Source organism: Bison bison, unplaced genomic scaffold, assembly GCF_000754665.1.
Source record: "Bison bison bison isolate TAMUID 2011002044 unplaced genomic scaffold, Bison_UMD1.0 scf7180017864280, whole genome shotgun sequence".
In the NCBI taxonomy this organism is placed as follows: Eukaryota; Metazoa; Chordata; class Mammalia; order Artiodactyla; family Bovidae; genus Bison; species Bison bison.
The window spans coordinates 8284604-8306821 of record NW_011494852.1 but is presented as its reverse complement, the minus strand read 5'-3'; the positions used below and the strand labels follow the sequence as shown (position 1 = coordinate 8306821).

At 44.5% G+C, this 22218-nt stretch overlaps 1 pseudogene; it reads left to right on the top strand.

Annotated features, from left to right (window-relative positions):
* LOC104995376 overlaps window positions 1-22218 on the top strand; it is a 28388-nt pseudogene that overhangs the window by 4339 nt on the left and 1831 nt on the right.

Sequence of the window (22218 nt, the reverse complement as noted above, 5' to 3'; positions counted from 1 at the left end):
ACACTCCAAGCCCTGACCCCTCCCAGGTGAAGCCATCCGTCAGTCTGGGTGTCAGAATCAGGCCTTGGACAAGGATGGGCTTCGAGAGAAGAAACCTCAGCAGATGAGACGGTGACTGGGGCTGGATGCAGAGGTCCATGCAGCACTGTGTGTGTGTATGAATGTGTGTGTGAGTGTCAGTGTATGTGTGTGAGTGAGTATGCTCAGGTGGGAGGCACACCTTCCAAGTCTGCATGGTAAATAATAGCCTTTGTTGTTGTTGCTACATGTGCAGCTCAGAACATCAACACTCACAGAACGAGTCCAGCGAGTATAATGGGTTCTGGGACCTTGTCTGCACCCTGTAGGTGTTGGAAATCTCCCCGGGCATTTTAAAGCACTTTCCTGGCACACACACGTGCTTGTACAGCATGATTCAAGAGGTGAAATATTTTATCACTGAGAACAGGGAGAGGCACCAGAAGATGCTGGATCCCAGTGGCCCTAAGGACTTCAAGGATTCCTTCCTGCTTTGCATGGACAAAACAAGACCTGCCCCAGATGGGCATTGGGGATGGGAAACGGAGTGATGGAAACTGTACTGACATTGAACTAATATCTTTGGATGTGATCACATGTTTTTTAAATGTTGAAATATTTCCCTAAGGATTAGCAAGAAAGCCAAGGTCCATAATCTCCCACCATTTTTTCCTATGCCTCCCCAAGCCTTCCTCCCAGCAGCCTTTAAAGAGCTGGTAATTAAGCAGTTAACATGTGTCCAGTAAGCTCTCTCTGAGACACAGCTCACTCCTTCCCCAGTTCTGACAGAGTCAAGTCTGTTCTGATTGGTCAGGCTCCACGTATATGCAGATTGATAGAGACCAGTGGCTGTTCTGCTTGGTCTGGCATGTGCCATGTGCTGTGCTGTGTTTAGTGGCTCAGTGGTATCCAACCCTTTGTGACCCCATGGACTGCAGCCCACCAGGGTCCTCTGTCCATGGGGCTTCTCCAGGCAAGAATACTGGGGTGGGTGGCCATGCCCTCCTCCAGCGGGAATCTTCCCAACCCAGGTCTCCAGCATTGCAGGCAGATTCTCTACTGACTGAGCCACCATGAAAGCCCAAGAATACTGGAGTGGGGAACCTATCCCTTCTCCAGGGAATCTTCCCTACCCAGGAATCCAAGTGGGGTCTCCTGCATTGCAGGCAGATTCTTTACCAGCTGAGCTACCAGGGAAGCTTGGCAGTTGTTAAATGTCTTCATTCGCATCTCTGGAATGTCAGCTGCAAGGGCCAAACAGGAGTGCAATGACATCCAAAGACAGAAAAACAACAACACGAGAACAACAATATAAACAATTTAAACTCTACATTCATTGAGCTTGAAAAGTAAAAGTGTTAGTTGTTCAGTTGTGTCCAACTCTTTGTGAGCCCATGGACTGTAACCTGCCAGGCTCCTCAGATTGGAATTCTCCAGGCAAGAATACTGGAGTGGTTGCCATTTCCTTCTCCAGAGGATCTTCCTGACCCAGGGATCAAACCTGGGTCTCCTGCATTGCAGGCAGATTTTTTGCCATCTGAGCTACTAGGGAAGCCCATTGAGCTTATTATACATTATATCATGACAACCCACCTGATAAACTAAGCACATAGAATTTTTATTTCTTGCATAAAGGCACACAGTAGGACCTGTGTTTTAAATCCAGAGCTTTGGCTCCAGAGCTCACCCTTTTAGTATCTTATTGGCCTTGGCTAGAGAAAAACAGATCAGGAAAAAGAATGATGGGCACAGAGGAATGTGGTGCTGGTAGAGAGGGAAGAAGACTCTAAAAAGTGAAATCTTTGCAAGGCGAGACATTAAGAAGCGTCCATCACTGTCTCTAGGAGCACTCAGATCCTGAGAGTGAGTTTCACCAGAAAAATCTCCTTAACACAGTGCTCTCACTGTTCATTGCTGGCACAGAGACCTCCAGCGCCACTCTCAGCTATGGGTTTCTACTCCTTAAAAATCCTGATGTCTTTAGGTGAGCTGGGCTTATGGGAGGTGGGGACGATGGAGGGTTGAGTGTCCCTGAGGCCATACTGGAAGGTGGTTGTCTGATGAACTAAGACAAATAACTTTTGTCCTGAGTAGTCTGAAAAATAAAAAATCACTGCTATTTGGGCTTATAATAAAAGCACAAAGCATTTGAAGTGGATTACGCCAGTTTACGAAAGTACATGGTTTTTGACAGCTACTCTTTGAGTTTGACAAAAAAACTTGACTTTCTGAAGTATATTGCCCATTTACAATTAATTAAAGAGCCCCTCCATTCAAGTTAATGGTCTGCAGATCAGACTTGGAGATGCTCTCACCTGATCAGACACCGTTATTTCACAAGAATGAATTTAAGGCCAGAGTGGGGAATGACGTATATAAAATTACATAGCATGTGAGTGGGACAAAAAGAGATGACACCAGTTTTACCTGCAACTCATTTTTAGCTGAAAAGAAAAAAACACATCCTGAAGTGTTGAATGAATTTCCACCCACCCATCTTTATCCAAGTTATCCTTATGTTGTAACTAGAGTGGAAACATCACACAAGACTTCCCTCAAAGAAGCTTCTAACTTCCTTTTTGATGCTTTCATTAAGAAGGAATGGTAGCCTAACATCTTTAGTAAAGAATTTACAAGATCCTCCCATCAGGCTGCAGGTCATTTTTAGGTCACTTGGTTGAGTCCACTGTTATGGATATTTATTGACATACCCTCCTCCCACCCTAACCATCCTTAGAGGAAGTCCAGGCAGAAATCGACAGAGTAATTGGTGCACACCATCTCCCAGCACTGGAAGATCGGGTAAACATGCCTTATACAGATGCTGTCATCCATGAGCTTCAGATTCATTGACTCTGTCCCACTTGGCCTACCCTACTCTGTCATCAGGGACACTCACTTCCGGGGATATTATTTCCCAAATAATGAGAGATAATTATTATCTCTCATTATATATATTATATAATCTGGTCTCAAATAATAATGTGAGACCAGAGGGCCACAGACTATTGGTTGGAAGGTGTTGGCCACCTCCAGTCTTATGGTTTGTGTCAGGTTCGTGACTACAAGAAGAATTCTTATTTCCAGATTTTTGTGGGAGGGAGGGAGATTTTAGAAATAGAAAAGTCCTCTCCCTTTTGCTCTGTTGTATTTTTTTTCTTTTTTTACCTTTACAAGATGTTATGTTTGCTGAAAAAAGTACCATGTACTTATTGAAACTTGTTATACAGTTGACCACAGGAAAAACCATAGCCTTGACTAGACGAACCTTTGTTGGCAAAGTAACGTCTCTGCTTTTGAATATGCTATCTAGGTTGGTCATAACTTTCCTTCCAAGGAGTAAGCATATTTTAATTTCATGGCTGCAGTCACCATCTGCAGTGATTTTGGAGCCCAGAAAAATAAAGTCTGACACTGTTTCCACTGTTTCCCCATCTATTCACCATGAAGTGATGGGACCGGATGCCATGATCTTCGTTTTCTGAATGTTGAGCTTTAAGCCAACTTTTTCACTCTCCACTTGCACTTTCATCAAGAGGCTTCTTAGTTCCTCTTCAGTTTCTGCCATAAGGGTGGTGTCATCTGCATATCTGAGGTTATTGATATTTGTCCTGGCAATCTTGATTCCAGCTTGTGTTTCTTCCAGTCCAGCGTTTCTTATGACTGTGGTCATGTATGGATGTGAGAGTTGGACTGTGAAGAAGGCTGAGCGCCGAAGAATTGATGCTTTTGAACTGTGGTGTTGGAGAAGACTCTTGAGGGTCCCTTGGACTACAAGGAGACCCAACCAGTCCATTCTGAAGGAGATCAGCCCTGGGATTTCTTTGGAAGGAATGATGCTAAAGCTGAAACTGCAGTACTTTGGCCACCTCATGCAAAGAGTTGACTCATTGGAAAAGACTGTGATGCTGGGAGGGATTGGGGGCAGGAGAAGAAGGGGACAACAGAGGATGAGATGGCTGGATGGCATCACTGACTCGATGGACGTGAGTCTGAGTAAACTCCGGGAGTTGGTGAGGGACAGGGAGACCTGGCGTGCTGCGATTCATGGGGTCGCAAAGAGTCGGACACGACTGAGCGACTGATCTGATCTGCTCTGATACAGTTGACTGGTTTTATAATCTGTGTTATAATCTCTCCTTTATATGAACCCATATGTTTATATATACCTATAAACACAATGATTGGTTCCTACTGCATCTGTTACTATGCAATTTATGTGTCCAGCATTCATGTCACCTTCCCCTCTGGTCTTTATGTCCATACCAATGTAATTTGCAATTTGTGTGTGTGGCTTTCATTTTGAAATATAACCATACTCTGTAGATATATTTTTCAGGTCAATGCCTATGTTCTAACTCTTATCTTCATCCTTGATTATGTTACTGAGTATTGGTGTTTCTAGGTGTATCACCTAGATATCTAGGTGATCAGGTGCATCTAGATACACCTGATATTTGTGTATCAAGTTGATATAATGTATCAATTTGCCCAATGAACAGTATCAAATTGCCCAATGAACAGCACCCATCTGATTATATTCAGGCCCCAGTGTGAAGTCCTGGAGACAGCTTCTTACAGGGCTCTGTTGAGTCAGATGTGAACCTTTCAGTCGACAGATCATAAAGAAGACCCAGGGGTCTTGGGGATAAGGAATCAGGGTGGTTTGTGAGGATACCTGGAGGGATGGGACACTATTGACCAACTAGGGCAGAATTATTTCAACATTCCTGCCACCAACTATAGAGCCACACAGTAAGTGAAGCTCCTTATCTGCTGAAAATCCAGCCGCTCTTTGTTGATGGCCATGTGGGCCCATTTGTCTTTGACGTCCTCTTAGGGCATTACTGTGTACCCCATCCTGAGTTCTGCCGTCCATGACCCACGCCACTTTGAGAAGCCAGATGCCTTCTACCCTGGCCACTTCCTGGATGCTCAGGGGAAGTTCAAGAAGCCACAAGTCTTCATTCCATTCTCCATAAGTAAGTCATGCTCTTTCTCCCCCATGGGAATGTCTGCTCACTCCCACTCTGTATGTGACTCTCTTGATCCAACTCCAAACCCTGTGTGAACAGTTTGGGAGAAGATGAGGAGTCTAAAGGGAAGAGAAAGCAAGACATCTTCAGAGATAAGAATAGTGTGAGGGGGAAGGATAGGGATGACGTATGATGGGGAAGGAAGATGGAGACTCAGTCAGTGATAGAGATAAAGTGAGAGGCAGAGAAACATACTTGCACACAGAGAACAGACAAATAAATGATCCAATATTGAGCACCTCCTATGTGGCAAGAATGGGGAAAGGTGTTTATAATTTTTCTTTCAAAATTAAATAATGACATTCTCTCATTTTTATACAAAAAATGAGGTATGAAGTAAAAGTGAAAATCGTCCGTAATTCATCACTAAACCTGACCTATTAGTACTACAGAGAATGTCCTTTAATGGTTTTATTAATATTTGCTCACACACAAAGGTAGGTGGTGGATAGGTAAATAGATAAGAGGTAGGTAACTTAATTAAAAGTAACAAGAAAGGAAGAAAAAGAAAGAAAACTCCTTAATTTGTTTCTTGTTAGCTGATTTCATATTTAAAAATACAAGCAAGACTAGAGTGAGATATATGAGACACTTAAGGCACAGAAATGTAAGGAATATTCAGTCCTAGGTTAACCCTGATTCAAAATGCATTCCTAGGATTATTCTGTTATCATCACTTATGAAATAATTCAGTTTTGGCCACTGACTTGAAATTCATCATATTTGAAGTGGTTATTCTCCTCAGGTCTATTTCTGTTTTGGGGTTCTTTTTTTTTTGGTAATAATCCATATCCACACTGATTCTCTAATCTGTCTTTTTCAGCTATATAATATTCTTTGAATTATTAATATTATATCTGTACATATATTTAAATGTTTTCCAGGGGACATTACTCTTCCTTTTTTTTTTTTTGTAACACATTTTATTTTTCTTGAGTGTATTTTAGAATTATTTTGTCAAAGTCCCAAAATATCCCACTGGGATTCTACTAGGATTAATCTAAATTTGTATTTTGATTCTGATGCTTTGCCAAATCTCCATTTTTGATAGTAATGGTTTAGTCACTAAGTCATGTCTGACTCTTGCGACCCTATGGACTGTAGCCTGCAAGGCTCCTCTGTCCATGGGATTCTCCAGGCAAGTAGACCTGAGTGGATTGCCATGCCATTCTCCAGATCTTCCCGACCCAGGACCCAGGGATCTAACAGGTGTCTCTTATGTTTCCTGCATTGGCAGACGGATTCTTTACCATGAGCACCACCTGAAGCCCATTTTTGATATGTCCTAAGCAGCAGCAGAAGCAGATAAAAGATAGTGTGTTCATTTAGTCCTTGTACCACTGGTGGCATCTTGAACTTTTTTAAAACTAGGTTTTGCATATTTTTTGCTAAATTTATTCCTAAGAAACACGGGAGAAGATTGTGGCTATTGTTTGTAGGGCCTCTTTGTCAGCTCAGCTGTGGGCTGCCATAACAAAATGCCATAGACTGGGTGGCTTAAAAAAAATAAATTTATTTTCTCACAGGTCTGGAAGCCACAAGTCTGCAATCAGGGAGCCAGCATGGTCAGGTTCTGGTGAGGTCTCTTCGTGGTTTGCATGCGGCCACTATCTTGCTGTGGATTCGCATGCAGCCTGGGGACCGTGGTCTTACTTCTTCTTCTAAGAATGCTCTCCTCTCAGGGAGACCCCACCCTAATGAGCTAATTTAAACCTAATTACCTCCCAGATCCCTTCTCAAGATACCGCCGTGGGCATTAGGACTGCAACATATAAATTTTGGGAAGATAGGCTTCAGTCCAGAGCACTCTTCTAAAGGCATTTCAAATTGTTTTACTAAGTATATCAGAAATCCACTCACCTTTTGGGGTGTGTATGTCTGTCGTAATTGAACAAATTCCCTATATTACTTTTATACCTTATAATGTTTCATTTTATTCTCTTGGATTTTCCTAATAACTGATGTTAGCAGCTGTAAATGATGATATTTTGAGTTAATTGTTTCTTATGTTAAGGTCACATGTCATGTTTTCCCTAATATCAAGGACTAGCACTTCTGGAATCACATGAAGCAATAGCACTGATAGTGAGCAATCTTGTCCAAGTCCTAACTTTAAGGAGAATATTTTTATTTTCTCTATGAAGCTGAATGCTGGCTATTGCCTATTCCAGATATTTTATGGCTACTCTACCATATATTTTTCTCAACTGTAAATCAAACTAAGGAAATGTTTTTTTCTCCATATTTTACAGTAAATTCTTTTTAAATTTTTAACCAAGATATTACACTGAGTATTCTCAATAATCTTTTCAGCTCTTGTCAAGAGGATCAAATTGTCTTCCTCCTTTGATCACTTAAAAAATAGTCGCTGTCTCAGTGTTGAATCATTCTATGTTGTAGAAGTGGAACAAGAGAGGCTGGCAGGGTGAGCAGGTTACTTGCTCAAGGCCCGGTAGGAAGTCATGTTCTGCGGAGGTCAGGGCGGGGCTAGGCTGTAATAAATAATCTGAATATCTCAACAACTTAAAATTAAAAGGTTATTATTTTCCTGCTCATGCTACATGCCCATCCCTGACCATAACAGTCATGTAGAAATGGGGGCTAGTGGGGACTCTCTCCTGACATATGAAGAAACAGGGAAAAATGTATGACATGCATAAGTTTAGACCTCATTTCACCAGATAAAGGAAATCTCATCCAAGTTCAATGTGGCAGAGAAGTTTATGCACCAAGAGATGTACTGGGAATACTTAATGAATGAACAGTAATGAACTTGGCCACACACACAAGGCAGCTCTCTGGGCTCCTTTCCTTCCCATGAGACTGTGGGTCAACAAGATGCAGTTGAAACTCTTGCCCAACCCAGGAACATGCTGGTCCCTCTCTTGGATACTCCAGTGGACACAGCCTGTGCTGAAGTCGGTCAAGGATATTCAGGGTTCCACCTAGATGGACCCATTGGTGATAGTTGACCCCGTGTGGCAGGACGATGTGAGGAGTGGTCATGAGAGTCAGAAAAATGGGTGCAAATGTGGGCAGGGTGTTATTTAAAGTCTCTATCAAGCATGATGTGGGATGACTAGACAGTACCTCCATGGGTTGGGGTGTAGGGATTGAGTCTGGGAGGCTGACTCTGTTGCCTGCTGATGGTGGGCAGGACCAGGGTGCTGGGAGGAGGGTTGAAGTGACCAGAAGAGTGTGGACACTCAGAAGCTTAGAGCAAGCACCATGTATCCACTGGGTAGAAGTAGGTCAGTATTTGATCAGCCAAGTCCCCACCTACACCAGGGTAGGCCAGAGGTTTCAGCTCCCCTCTACCCCTCTCTGGGAAGGTCCTCTGGAGGAGGAAATGGCAACCCACGCCAGTACTTGCCCGGGTCCAGCCCTGGCTGATCCAGGGTATTCGAAGGAGAGACGGCATAGGCAACCTATTTATTTAAATATTTATCAAAGATATAAAGAGTAATAGTATGAGGATAGCTCAGTGAGGAAATTCAGTGGAGAAAAGAGGCTGAGTAGCTTGGTTTACGCGGGAGACCAATAAAACTTCAAGACAAGAAGTTTGCCCCACTTACGTAGGCCGCAGGCGTCCTTCCGTTCTCCCGAAGGAGAGGAGACACTGAGGCCTCCCTGGTCGGATCTTAGAAGCCCAGGCATAATTAGTAAGCATGGTGGGTTCCGCGCTCCAGATGGAGACTCAGCCAGAGTGAGAGAGAGCGCGACATGGGGAGACCAAGTTTCGGTGAACAAGGCCCGCACTTTATTTTCCAAAGTAGTTTTTATACCATAAGTTATGCATAGAGGATAATGGGGGAAGGGGTGGAGTCATGCAAGGACAGCAGTTCCTGGTTCTAATTGAAGCCAGGCTTTCAAACTTATCATATGCAAAAGTTCAGGTGATTTACATCATGGCCTGTTAACATTTTAAGAAACATATTTCTCTAAAGGTGATTATTCCAAAGTCAGGCACCAGCCTCCAAAAAAGCATTGGACAAAGCTGCGTTCCTATAGGGCAATGGTGAGGTGGGCTCAATCAAGAAAAGAATTAACTCAAGGGTCCAAAGTTACAAACATTGAGGCTACTACTTACATTTCTATACACCCATTATATCAATCAATACACTGCCAAGGACACAGTAGGTAAGGGGTATGGAGACTTAGCAGCTAACATTGGCCCAGTAAGTGAAAAACCCTTCACCAATACAATTTCTAATCAATCTTTTAACTACTCAAAAGAATCTGTGTTTAGACAGTTTAGAACATCTCCTGCCTCTCACAGTTGGGAGGCTCTGAACAATCACATGTGGCCGGAAAAACCTATTCAGGCAGGCTAGAGGATTTCCAAAGGAGTTTGTAGGTTCAAACACTGTCACACCCAGGAATTATTAACTGGAGCTGTAAGCTAACTCTTTTTTCAGAGAGGTAGTGGGGGACAGCCCCCCGTAAAGTCAGAGGTGTGGGTGAAAGCACAAAGCAGAAAGTAGGCAGACTCTGGTTTTGGGGGTAGATGCTCGAGAATTTCCAGGGAGACTCTTGAGGCTCGATCCCGCCTTTGCATATGCCGAGCCTCCTTCCTCAAGACCTTTGTCATGGGTGGAGCTCCTCGTGCTGGCTCCCTGCAGTGATAGAATTCCAGTTGAGCTATTCCAGATCCTGAAAGATGATGCTGTGGAAAGTGCTGCACTCAATATGCAATATGCACTCAATATGCAATATGCCGGCTCCCGGCAAGTACTCTTCCCTGGAAAATCCCATGGACGGAGGACCATGGGGTTGTGAAGAGTTGGACACAACTTAGCAACTAACCATCACCAACATAGAATTAGAAGTGCTTGACATGTAAATCTATGTAAATGAGCATGCAAATATCCTTAGATTTTCACGGTGGGCAACCAAGTGCTCTGTGGGGCTCTCCTCATTGACACTGTCTCCCTTACACCTGCAGGAAAATGCCTCTGTCTGGGTGAGAGTTTGGCCCGCTCCAGCCCTTCCTCATCTTTACCTCTTGCTGCAGAATTTCTCCTTGGGGTTTCCCAAGGCCCCTGTGAACACTGACCTTACACCAGGGGTGAATGGGCTGGGGAGACTGCCCCCTGTGTTCCAGGTCAGCTTTCTACCCTGCAGGGGAGGGGGAAGGCAGGAAGAGGCTCAGATCCCCTCTGAGTCCTTGTATGCAGCCCCTCCCTCTGTCCAGAATTAACATGTGCAGGCTCCTGACTCCTCCCTGCTCACTCTCTCCTGTGGAAAGTCCCTTCTGTGGTCTCCCCATCATCCAGCCTGCTGTAGTCACCCTCATCCCCAGATGGCCTGTGTTGTTGAGGATATTTCAGGGTCAAGAAATACCTACAATATATCAGTGTTACCACCCCGCTAGCACAGTCTGGATAACTGAAGCCCCAGAGGAGGACAAGATTTAGACCCAAGCTTACCCAGAGCAGCAGCAGCAGCACCAGGTTTGCTGCCTCCCTTCTTTGTCTCATTTACTCTGCTCACCCCTGCCCTCCTCCTCTCTCCTTAAACTGAAATGGCTAGTCCAGCCCTCAGTGCTGTTTTCCTGTGTGACTTCTAAATATCTCCCTCCCCTCTTTGATTTTATCCTTTAAAACCCATGAGACCAAAATAATGTTCTGTTCTCTCTGGCCAATGGCTATCTGTTCTCCCTTTGCTCTCTCTCTCTTTTAGATAAATTCACATATCTTAACATTAACCATAACAATTTTAAGGTGTACACCTCAATGGTATTTAGTACAATCATGTTGTGTAACCATCAATTTTATCTGTTCTGAAATATTTTCATCACCCCATAAAAACCTCCATGCCATTAACATGTCAGTCCCCAATTCTCTCCTCCAATTAACCCCTGACAACCATGACTATGCCTTTGGCTTTTATTTTTCAGATGAACTCATCAATTCTGGAAATTTAATATAAATGGCATTATACATGAAGTGATTGTTTCGGCTTTTTCATTTAGCTTAATGTTTTTAAGTTTCATTCACATTTTGGCAGGTATCAGTACTTCATTTCCTTCATGGCTGAATAGTATTGTGTTATGTGGAAAAACCACTTTTATGTATTCCTTCATCAGTGGACCAAATCAGTCAATCCTAAGGGAATGAAGTGAAAGTCACTCAGTCGTGTCTGACTCTTTGCGACCCCATGGACTATACAGTCCATGGAATTCTCCAGCCCATAATACTGGAGTGGGTAGCCTTTCCCTTCTCCAGGGGATCTTCCCAACACAGGGATTGAACCCAGGTCTCCTGCATTGCAGGGGTTTCTTTACTGGCTGAGCCACAAGGGAAGCCCAAGAATACTGGAATGGGTAGCCTATCCCTTCTCCAGCGGATCTTCCCGACCCAGGAATCAAACTGGGGTCTCCTGCATTGCAGGTGGATTCTTTACCAACTGAGCTATCATGGAAGCCCAATCCTAAGGGAAATCAACCCTGAAAATTCATTGGAAAGACTGATGCCGAAGCTCCAATACTTTGGCCACTTGATGTAAAGAGCCAACTCATTGGAAAAGACCCTGATGCTGGGAAAGATTGAGGGCAAGAGGAGAAGGGGGTGTAAGAGGATGAGGTGGTTAGATAGTATCATTAACTCAATGGACATGAGTTTGAACAAACTCCCAGAGATAATGAATGACAGGGAAACATGGTGTGGTGCAGTTCACGGGGTTGCAAAGATTCAGACATGACTTGGTGACTGAACAACAAATAGGTACTTTGTACTTTATTGCTGGAGGAGAGGTGTGCCCAAGTGCAAGCCCTGAGGTGAAGCATCCAGATCCCAGGTCGTCCTCATCTCCCCTGACCCATTCTAAACTGTTGTTCGTAAGGGGTCAGGGATTGACTGTCTCCTCTTCTGAAACTTCTTTCTGCTGGAGAGACCCTAGCCTTCCCTAGCTTATAGAATCCCTCACTGAATATTCTCAGACCTGTAGGGACCTGGACCACTCTGCTGGAATGGGCTGATTTCCTTGAGTAATCATAAGGTTTAGTTCCAACTATTGGAGCCTGGAAGACACAAACTTAACCTAACCTTTAAACAAACAGGGGCTGAAAAGAAGAACAACAATAGCCTTGAAGGGTCTAGAAAGGAAAGGAACCACATTAACGTTGGAAGGGCTTTCTTAACCGTTGACCAGATGGGGAGGCGATGTCACCCCTTTCAAGAAGCCACTCTGCTTTGGTATATATTTTTGTTAATCTCGAGATTCAAGTTTAATATGTTTCTCTATTTTTATAATGGAAGTTCTGGACCTATTGGTCCCAGATGTCTTTATTGGACCAAAAATTCTTAGTCATAGGTTGACCACAGTAGGGTAGATAACAGAGCATGAGACATATGTAGTAATATGAATTTGTATGACTGGAAAAGAAAAAGCGTTATAAGAAAATGAAAACCTGCTGCCAGCAAGTTTGTTAAACCTCATAGGATCCTGTAGAACAAAGTAGAGAATCAGTTTCTAATTTTCTCTCCTATATTAAATAACAGGATTGGTGGTTATTTGTCTGCTGAAGCCTAGCAGCTTGTTGTCAAATTTTCTCCATGTTTGTTTCCACTGATACCTGAGTCAGGAAGATCCCCTGGAGAAGGATACGGCAACCATTCCAGTATGCTTGCCTGGGAAATCCCATGGATAAGAGGAGCCTGGAAGGCTGCAGTCCATGGGGTCTCAAAGAGTTGGACATGACTCAGCAACTAAACACACGCGCGCGCGCACACACACACACACACACACACACACATACACACATCTTTAATGGTCATCAGGTCTGTGGCTGTTTTCTTTGCCTCCCGATCTGCCGTTTTTTGTTCCCCTGGGTAATTTGTGAATTTTCCTTTTGGTGTCCACAGCAGGGAATAACTACTACTAGTTTTGGCTTTTGAGCCCTTTCTATGAGCTGTAAAATCGCAGGTCCATATTTTACAGGGGAATTTTTTGCATATAAAAATCCTCTTTCTTTTCATATGGTAGCATGGGCATGTATAAGACAAGGAAGGCATATTTTGAGTCTCTGTATATATTTATAATCTTTCCTTCCCCTAAGGTTAAGGCTCAAGTTGGGGCTATTAGCTCAGCCCTTTGGGATGAAGTATTACTGATAAAGGTTTTGCTTTTACGAAGTATAAGGGTTCATAATAGCATGGCCTGCCCTCCCAATGGAGAAGGCAATGGCACCCCACTCCAGTATTCTTGCCTGGAAAATCCCATGGATGGAGGAGCCTGGTGGGCTGCAGTCCATGGGGTCGCTAAGAGTCGGACACGACTGAGCAACTTCACTTTCACTTTTCACTTTCATGCATTGGAGAAGGAAATGGCAACCCACTCCAGTGTTCTTGCCTGGAGAATCCCAGGGATGGCGGAGCCTGGTAGACTGCCCTCTATGGGGTCGCACAGAGTCGGACACGACTGAAGTGATTTAGCAGCAGCAGCAGCCCTCCCAACTCTATCTTTAAGGCAACTACTGACATAAGTAAACCATTCCTCCTCAGGTTTTTCTATGGCCTGGTCAGTAAGATCAGATCCATAGGCATAAACCTAGTCAAGGGTTTCAAGGCAGGAATGTCTTAGTTCTGGGGCCTGAGTAGGCGTTAGTGTTGCTGGGTTGAGGGTGTGGCAAGTTTTGAAGGTTACATCTGGGAAGTCAAGAAGTAAAGCGTGGTATTCAGTAAGGTGGCCTCCAGCTAACGAATGGTGGCCTTTAATTTCCAGAATCCCTTGTCCTCGATGAGGGGTCTGGACTTCCGGTGGCTGTCCACAGGTGGGCTTGTTTGCTTCTTCCACTAATAAAGCAGAGGCAGCTATCACCCAGATGCAGCCAGGCCACCCTCAGGCCATGGAATCCAGTTGTTTGGGAAAAATAGCCAATAGGCTTAGGAACTTCTAGCTTTCGTACAAGGACCCCCAGAGCAGTGCCCTGTTTTTCAGCTTCATACAAGATAAATGGCTTTTTAAATTGGGGAGTGCTATATCTTAAAAAAAAAAAATTCTCCTGGGGACTTCCCTAGTGGTCCAGTGGGTAAGACTCTGTGCTTCCACTTCAGGGCACAGGTTCAATCCATGGACAGGGAACTAACATCCCATACAAAATTTCCTCCCAGATTACAAAGCAACATGCTCCTCTTTTAAGGCAAAATAATAGAGACTTCCCTGGTGGTCCAGTGGTTTAGAATCCACCTGCCAATGAAGGAGACATGGGTTTGATCCCTATTCTGGGAAGATTCATATGCCTTGGGGCAAAGAAGGCAGTGTGCCACAACTATGGAGCCCTTGCGCTACAACTACTGAAGCCAAGTTCCTGGAACCCGTGCTGCACAACAAGAGAGGCCAGCACAGTGAGAAGCCTGAGCACCACAATCAGAGAGTAGCCCCAACTTCCCGCAACTAAAGAAAAGTTGGCGCACAGCATGCAAGACCCAGCATCACCAAAAATAAGTAAAGAAATAATAAAAATAAAGCAGAATGATAAAGCTTCTCTTTCTCAACTAACCTGGAAATACCTCTATGGTACATTAAGCTAAAAGGTAAACTTGAAAAAGTCTGACTGGCTGTTGTTCTCAACTGGGAGTGCGGGTCAGAGTCACACGAATGAATGTTGTAAATAAAAATTCCCATGACCTCCTAGTGGAGAGTCAGATCCAGAAAAGCTGGAAGGAGGTTCAGGTGAGTATTTGCACAAGGCCAACAATAGTTTCATTTTTCTCCTCTCACAGGGAATCAAAAGTCTGGAAGGAGATCTGCTAAACAGTTAATCATGGTTATGTCTAGAAGGACAGGTGAAGGAGGAATTTTACATCAGACTTTATACAATTTTGCATTCTTTTTTTGCAATTGCTGATGTTAGGTATTACATTTCTCTGTAAGCCAAACACAGAGATATGCTCTTAAATACATAAATTGTCTTAAATAGTCAGCAAATTTATCCTGTGTAACCATTATGTTATCAACATCTGACACAGCAAAGAAGATGCGAGAGGTGGAAAGAGACAGAGAGAGGGGCAGGGCAGAGGGTGGATGAGAAGGAGACACAGGGAGATGAGGAGAGGTGGAAAGGAGAGGAAGAGAGGCGGGCAGAGACCAACAAAAAGACATGAGGAGAGGGGGAAAGATGCCCAAAGAGAAAAATGTGACAATAAGAGATCAAAGGAGACACAGAAACAGTGAGTGAGGGGCTCAGAAACACAGAGGGAAACACAGACACAGGGAGACAGACACCGAGACAGAGAGATGGAGAGAGAGACAGAGGGAGACAGATCTCTTGTGAAGGTTCTGGGGGCCAGGAGGGCTGCCTTCCCTGTGACCTGCTAGCTCAGCCCCGGGAGGACCTTACAGCCCCTTCTTTCTCACAGCGGTTCAAGCTCTACTCTGGCTTCTTGAAGCACCTTCCTGGCGCTCACAGGCAAGTCTACAAAAACCTGCAGGAAGTCAACGCCTTCATCGACCATGGTGTGGAGAAGACCCATGAAACCCTGGACCCCAATGCGCCCCCCTACTTCCACCCTGCTCCTCCCAGACCTCATCGACTCCTGCCTGCTCTGCTTGGATACAATGGGATTCCGGAGAGGCAATGGGTGGTGGGAGGGGAGGAGAAAAAGACACGGGGTGAGAAGGGAGGAGAAAGGAGTAGAAGAATAGGGTGAGGGGAGATTCTGAAGGGGAAAAACATTAGCAAGTGGTGAAAAGAGCTACAGAGGCAGAAAGAAGCTGGGAGAGGAAGGGGGACAAATACACCAAAGAGATGGAGAGACGGATTGCAACCAAGCAAGGCTGAGGCAGGAGAGAGATGGTTGAGCATAGAGGAAGGAAAAAGGGCCAGACGACGTGAGACCCAGAAAGAGGTGGAGGGACCCAGAGACATGTATGTGCAGCAGGGCCCCAGTCTCTCCTGACATGAACCCTGTGCCTCTGGACCCAGGAGAAGTCCATCTTCAACAGCAAGTGCCATGAGCGCAACCTCATTGTCACTGCTCTGTTGCTCTTCTTCCCTGGCCCTGAGACCACCAGCACCACACTCCGCTATGGATTCCTGTTCATACTCACATACCTGCACGTTGCAGGTGGGCGGACTGGGGACAGCCACTTGGGGGAGGGGCGTTCTGACCCCTCTGGGGGCTGCAGAAATGGGTCTAGTGGTCTTCTGTGAACCAGAAAGGCAGTGTTCCCCTCTTATACCAGGAGCACTGTAGGGTTTCTTTCCCTCTTTGGCCGTACCCTATAGCAAGACAATCATATTTCCCCCACCAGGGATTGAACCCATGCCCCCTGCATTGGAAGCTCAAAGTCTTAACTACTGGACCACCAGGGAAGTCCTGGAGCACTGGAGGTTCTGAATGACTCCAAAACTAAGCCAGCCTAGTTGGTGGATGGATGAATGAAGAATCTCCCAATGTAGGGGTTTCCTTGGTGGTCCAGTGTTTAGGACTCAGTGCTTTTACTGTCTTGGCCCCAGGTTCAATCCCTGGCAGAGGAACTAAGATCCTGGAAGCAGAACAGCATGGCTAAAAAGAGAGAAAGAGAGAGAAGCTGTCAATGTCTTTTCCTCCATCACTTAAGGATAGACCCATCCATTTATCCATCTGTCTATTCTTTGATTCACCAATTAAACTAATTCATCATCTGATTCTTTCATCTATGATTCATCTAAGGACATACACTTCCATTCTTTATTTGGATAATTGATTCCTCTGTTGATCTTTTAAAATAATTATTCACTGAATGAATTGTCATCGATACATCGGTCCCTTTATTCATTCATTCATCCACATAGTTTTCTAAAACTAGGTAACCTACCCTAATCCTTCCATCATCCAGTTTTTCAATTCATCCTTCACCCAATCTATCTTTTGATTTATGTACTTAGTAATTGACTCCTTTATTCTCCCTTTGTTTATATATCTATTATTCAATCCATCTAACCACCCACTTATTCCTCTATTTATTCCTTTAAAACAATTCATTCACTTTATTCTTCCATAAATTTAACCATCCACCATTCATGTGGTTTACTGGCTAATCATGTTCATTTATTTATTTGTCTATGGATCATTTATTAATAAATGATTAATTGATCTTTGATAAGGAAATAATATATCCATTCATTAACATTCTTCTATTCATCAGCCTTTCCATTCATGAATTGACCCACTGCTTGATTGATTGATGTATTCATTTATTTTTTCCAGTTGTTTGTGGGTTAATTCACTGATCTGTTTTATTATTATATTCCTGAGGACCTAGCACATTGGCACATCTATAATACACTCACAATAAATATTAGTTCTTCTTAGAGGAGGAGTTTCTACAGGTTCATACCTTGAGTTCTCAGTCTGAAATTCTGAGCAAAACGTGGGTGCACATGTGTGTGCATGCTTGCCTGTGCATGTTGGGAGAGTATCCATAACATTCATTAGATACCAACAGGTGAGAAATTTACAATTGTTCCACTTCGCCTCCTGTTACAAGCTGGTTACTCAGAGGGGCGTCAATAATCTAACCATTTCCTATAGGTTTTTCTGGTTTCATTGGCCTGGAAATGAATGGGCTAATGTTCACAGAACACTGAACTGTGTTCCAACATAGAAAGCAGTGTTCCTGGAGAAATGTCTCTATAAACAAGTTTCACTCGTCCCACGCTTCTGTGCAGAGAGAATCCACAAGGAGATTGACCAGGTAATTGGCTCATATTGCCCTCCAGCCCTGGATGACAGAGCCCAAATGCCATACACAGACACAGTCATCCATGAAATTCAGAGATTTGCGGACCTCATCTCCATTGGCGTGTCCCACATGGATACTAAAGATGCTCATTTCTGAGGGTACATCCTCCTGAAGGTACAGCACCTTACTGGGCTCCCATATCTCCTTTGCGTGAGCCTCCTACAACAACTCTTCTGGTTGGATCACTCACTCTTGTTTCATTATGTCTGGGGGTGGGTTGGAGAGGGAACGGAAGTGTCTTTTAATCTTGTGACCCTCCCCTCAGGGCACAGCAGTCTATCCCATCCTGAGCTCTGCTCTCCATGATCCGGGTTACTTTGAAAAACCAGATGCCTTCAACCCTGACCACTTTCTGTTTGTTTGGGTTTGTTTCTTAAATTTTTGGGTCACTCTGTGGGGCATATGGGATCTTGGTTCCCTGACTAGGGATTGAAATGGCACTCCCTGCATTGGAAGTGTAGAGTCTTAACCGCCAACAAGGACCCCCTGACCACATTCAGGATGCCAATAAAAGTAGGCTGGACCTGCATTCCAGAGTACAGGTGCCATGGTCTCCTTGAGACAAACAGAGGTCTTAGTTCATGGGGCAGTTAGCTTACACCAGTTGCTTTACCTGTATTCACCCATCCCATCTTCACTCCAAGCCTAGAGGGGGCTAGAGAAGTGAAACCACATCCTAAAGCACATCTTGGGAAGCTAGACCTTGGGCAATTACTTTTAACCTCTTGATTGGTATGTTGCCATTTTCTCTTCCAGGGTATCTTCCAGACGCAAGGATCGAACCTGCGTCTCTTCTGCATTGGGCAGGCAAATTCTTCATCACTGAGCCACCTGGGAAGCTCCACACACATTGGTATCAAATATCTGTTGAGCTGAGCACTATGCTGATCCCAAATATTTTATTGGGGTTTGAAGGTAGTGCAGCAGGTAAGTCACATCGAAACACAGTTTTTGCCCCAGGAAATTTACAGTCCAGTAGGGAAGATGAGCATAATTCATGGTCACAAAATAACCTATAATTAAACGACTGCTTGCAATATGTTTAAAACTGCTTGGCTAAAGTACATGCTCAGAGGGCAACTCTTTTTTTTTTTTAACTTTTCATTTTTTAAATAATAATTTTCTTTCTTTCCTTTTTTTTTTTGGCCATGCTGGGTCTTCTGTTGATGCCCAAGCTTTTCTCCAGTTGCAGCGAGCAGGGGATAGCTGCAGTACTCGAGTTTCTCATCGTGGTGGCTTCTCTTGTTGCAGACTGCATGCTCTAAAGGTCTTCAGTAGTTGCAGCATGGTGGGCTCAGTAGCTGCGGCTCCTGGGCCATAGAGCACCGGCTCAGCAGTTGTGGTGCATGGGCTTCGTTGCTCCAAGGCATGTGGGATTGTCCCAGATCAAGGATGGAACCCATGTCTCCTGTGCTGGCAGGCAGATTCTTTACCAGTAAGCCACTAGGAAAGACCAAGGGCAACTCTTATTCAGATAATTAATCATAATTGTGGTAAGTGCGCTAAAGCTGGCTTTGGGAACATAAAATAGGAAGTACTGACTCCCCCTCGTGGATCGGTGAGGAAAAGCTTACCTGAAGCAGGGGCTTCTAAGCTATGACATCATGGGGGAGTATCAACCAGCCACTGGAAGGGGTGTTCCTTCAGAGGGAGAAGCAAGGGCAGAGCCTGCAGGTGGACACAGCATGGCCCATCTTAGAAAGTAGAACTCTGGAAGACCCGGTTACAGAAGTCGCATCCGACTCTTTGTGACCCCATGGACTATAGGCTACCAGTCTTCTCAGTCCGTCCATGAAATTTTCCAGGCAAGAATACTGTAGTGGGTTGTCATTTCCTTCTCCAGAAGATAGCAGTGAAGAGCTCAGCTGGGTGGGGCCTTGACATGGGGAGGAGTCTGGATTTGTCCTGCCTGCCAGGGATGGGCTGGAGGTGGGGAGGGGGAGCTGGAGGCGGGGTGGTGGGGATTATCGGGGGAAGTCAGGAGGATCTTGACCTGCTCTGGCTTCTCTCTCTCCCCATTCTCCACTCTTTGACCCCATCCAGAAAAAATCCCAATGCCCAGAGTCTTTCTCCTTGGGGAGAAAGGTAGACCCCAGCATCACTTCCCTAATCTTGAATCTCACAGGTGACTTCAGTGACCAGGGACTCCTAGCTCCTTGCAATGCAATGGCCTCTTCCCTCGTTTCATCTTCATGAGAATCAGGCGACACGTGGGGTCGGGGAGCTGAGGGTCAATTTCTCCATCCATGAGTCCTTTCTGAAGTTTAGAGAATGACAGAGATGTGGCAAATAAACAGACACAGACAGATAAGGACAAAGGAGTGAGGAACACAGAGAAAGACAGGAGAGATGATGGCAGAAAGAGACTGACAAATGATGGCAGAAAGAGAGTGAATATGAGATAATAAAAGAAAGTGGAGGGTGAAGTGAAGCAAAGTGAAAGTCGCTCAGTCGTATCTAACTCTTTGCAACCCCATGGACTGTGTAGTCCATGGAATTCTCCAGGCCAGAATACTGGAGTGGGTAGCCTTTCCCTTCTCCAGGGGATCTTTCCAACCGAGGGATCCAACCCAGGTCTCCTGCATTGGAGGCAGATTCTTTACCAGCTGAGCCACAAGGGAAGCCCAAGATGGAAGGTGGAGGAGGGATAAAAGGTAGAGAAACAGAGTAAGACAAAGAGAGGAAAAGAGAAAGTGATATAAGGAGCAATGAAGAAACACTGAAGGAGAGAAGAGGGAACTGTACAGGAATACTGAAAAATGAGAGCACTGCAGAGAGAATCAGACCCGTACAGACAGACAAAGGGAGTTAAACAAGATTGGCGAGGACAAGGAAGAGGAACAAGGAAGGGAACAAGAGAAGACAGATAGAGAAACAGTGCCTGGCAGAAAGTATAGCCATATAAAAATACTGAGGAGATGGCCATCGGCAGAGAGAAAGAGCCAAAGGGTGTCCAGTTGCAAAGCCCCAGGGATGGGGAGGACTGATTAGGAGGAAGCAGAAGTCAGGCTGTTTTGGAAAAGCCTGGTTGCAGAACCAGTTACTGGAGGTGAACCAGCTGGGAGCTCCATTCCAAATATTCGTGAGCTTATGTATCCTAACCTGTAAAAGTGCCTAGAAGATGTGGGTTAAGTGTTACTCGAAAAATTTTGACAAACACTAACTTCTTTATCTTCATAATAGCCCTACAAAATAGGTGCTGTTCTTCGCACATTAGACATGACAGGCATCAAAAATGTCAAGTCAGAAATATGAACCTGCCTATATGTGGAGGATTCTCAGGTGGCACAGTGGTAAAGAATCAGCCTGCAAATGCAGAAGATGCAAGGGATGCAGGTTTATCCCTGGGTTGGGAAGATACCCTGGAGTAGAAAATGCAACCTGCCATTTTCTTTTTTTTTTAAATTTATTTATTTATTTTAATTGGAGGCTAATTTCTTTACAATATTGTAGTGGTTTTTGCCGTACATTGACATGAATCAGCCATGGGTGTACCTGTGCTCCCCATTCTGAACGCCCCTCCCACCTCCCTCCCCATCCCATCCCTCTGGGTCATCCCAGTGCACCAGCCCTGAGCACCCTGTCTCATGCATCGAACCTGGACTGATGATCTGTTTCACATATGGTAATATACATGTTTCAATGCTATTCTCTCAAATCATCCCACCCTCGCCTTCTCCCACAGAGTCCAAAAGTCTGTTCTTTACATCTGTGTCTCTTTTGTTGTCTCACATATAGGGTCATTGTTACCATCTTTCTAAATTCCATATATATGCGTTAATACTCTGTATTGGTGTTTTTCTTTCTGACTTACTTCACTCTGTATAATAGGCTCCAGTTTCATCTACCTGATTAGAACTGATTCAAATGCATTCTTTTTAATAACTGAGTGATATTCCATTGTGTATATGTACCACAGCTTTCTTATCCATTCATCTTCCGATGGACATTTAGGTTGCTTCCATGTCCTGGCTATTATAAACAGTGCTGCGATGAACATCGGGGTACACATGTCTCTTTCAAGTCTGGTTTCCTCGCTGTGTATGCCCAGCAGTGGGATTGCTGGGTCATATGGCAGTTCTATTTCCAGTTTTTTAAGGAATCTCCACACTGTTCTCCATAGTTGCTGTACTAGTTTGCATTCCCACCAACAGTGTAAGAGGGTTCCCTTTTCTCCACACCCTCTCCAGCATTTATTGTTTGTAGATTTTTGGATAGCAGCTATTCTGAGTGGTGTGAGATGGTACCTTATTGTGGTTTTGATTTGCATTTTTCTGGTGCTGGAGAAGACTCTTGAGAGTCCCTTGGACTGCAAGGAGATACAACCAGTCCATTCTGAAGGAGATCAGCCCTGGGTGTTCTTTGGAAGGAATGATGCTAAAGCTGAAACTCCAATACTTTGGCCACCTCATGAGAAGAGTTGACTCATTGGAAA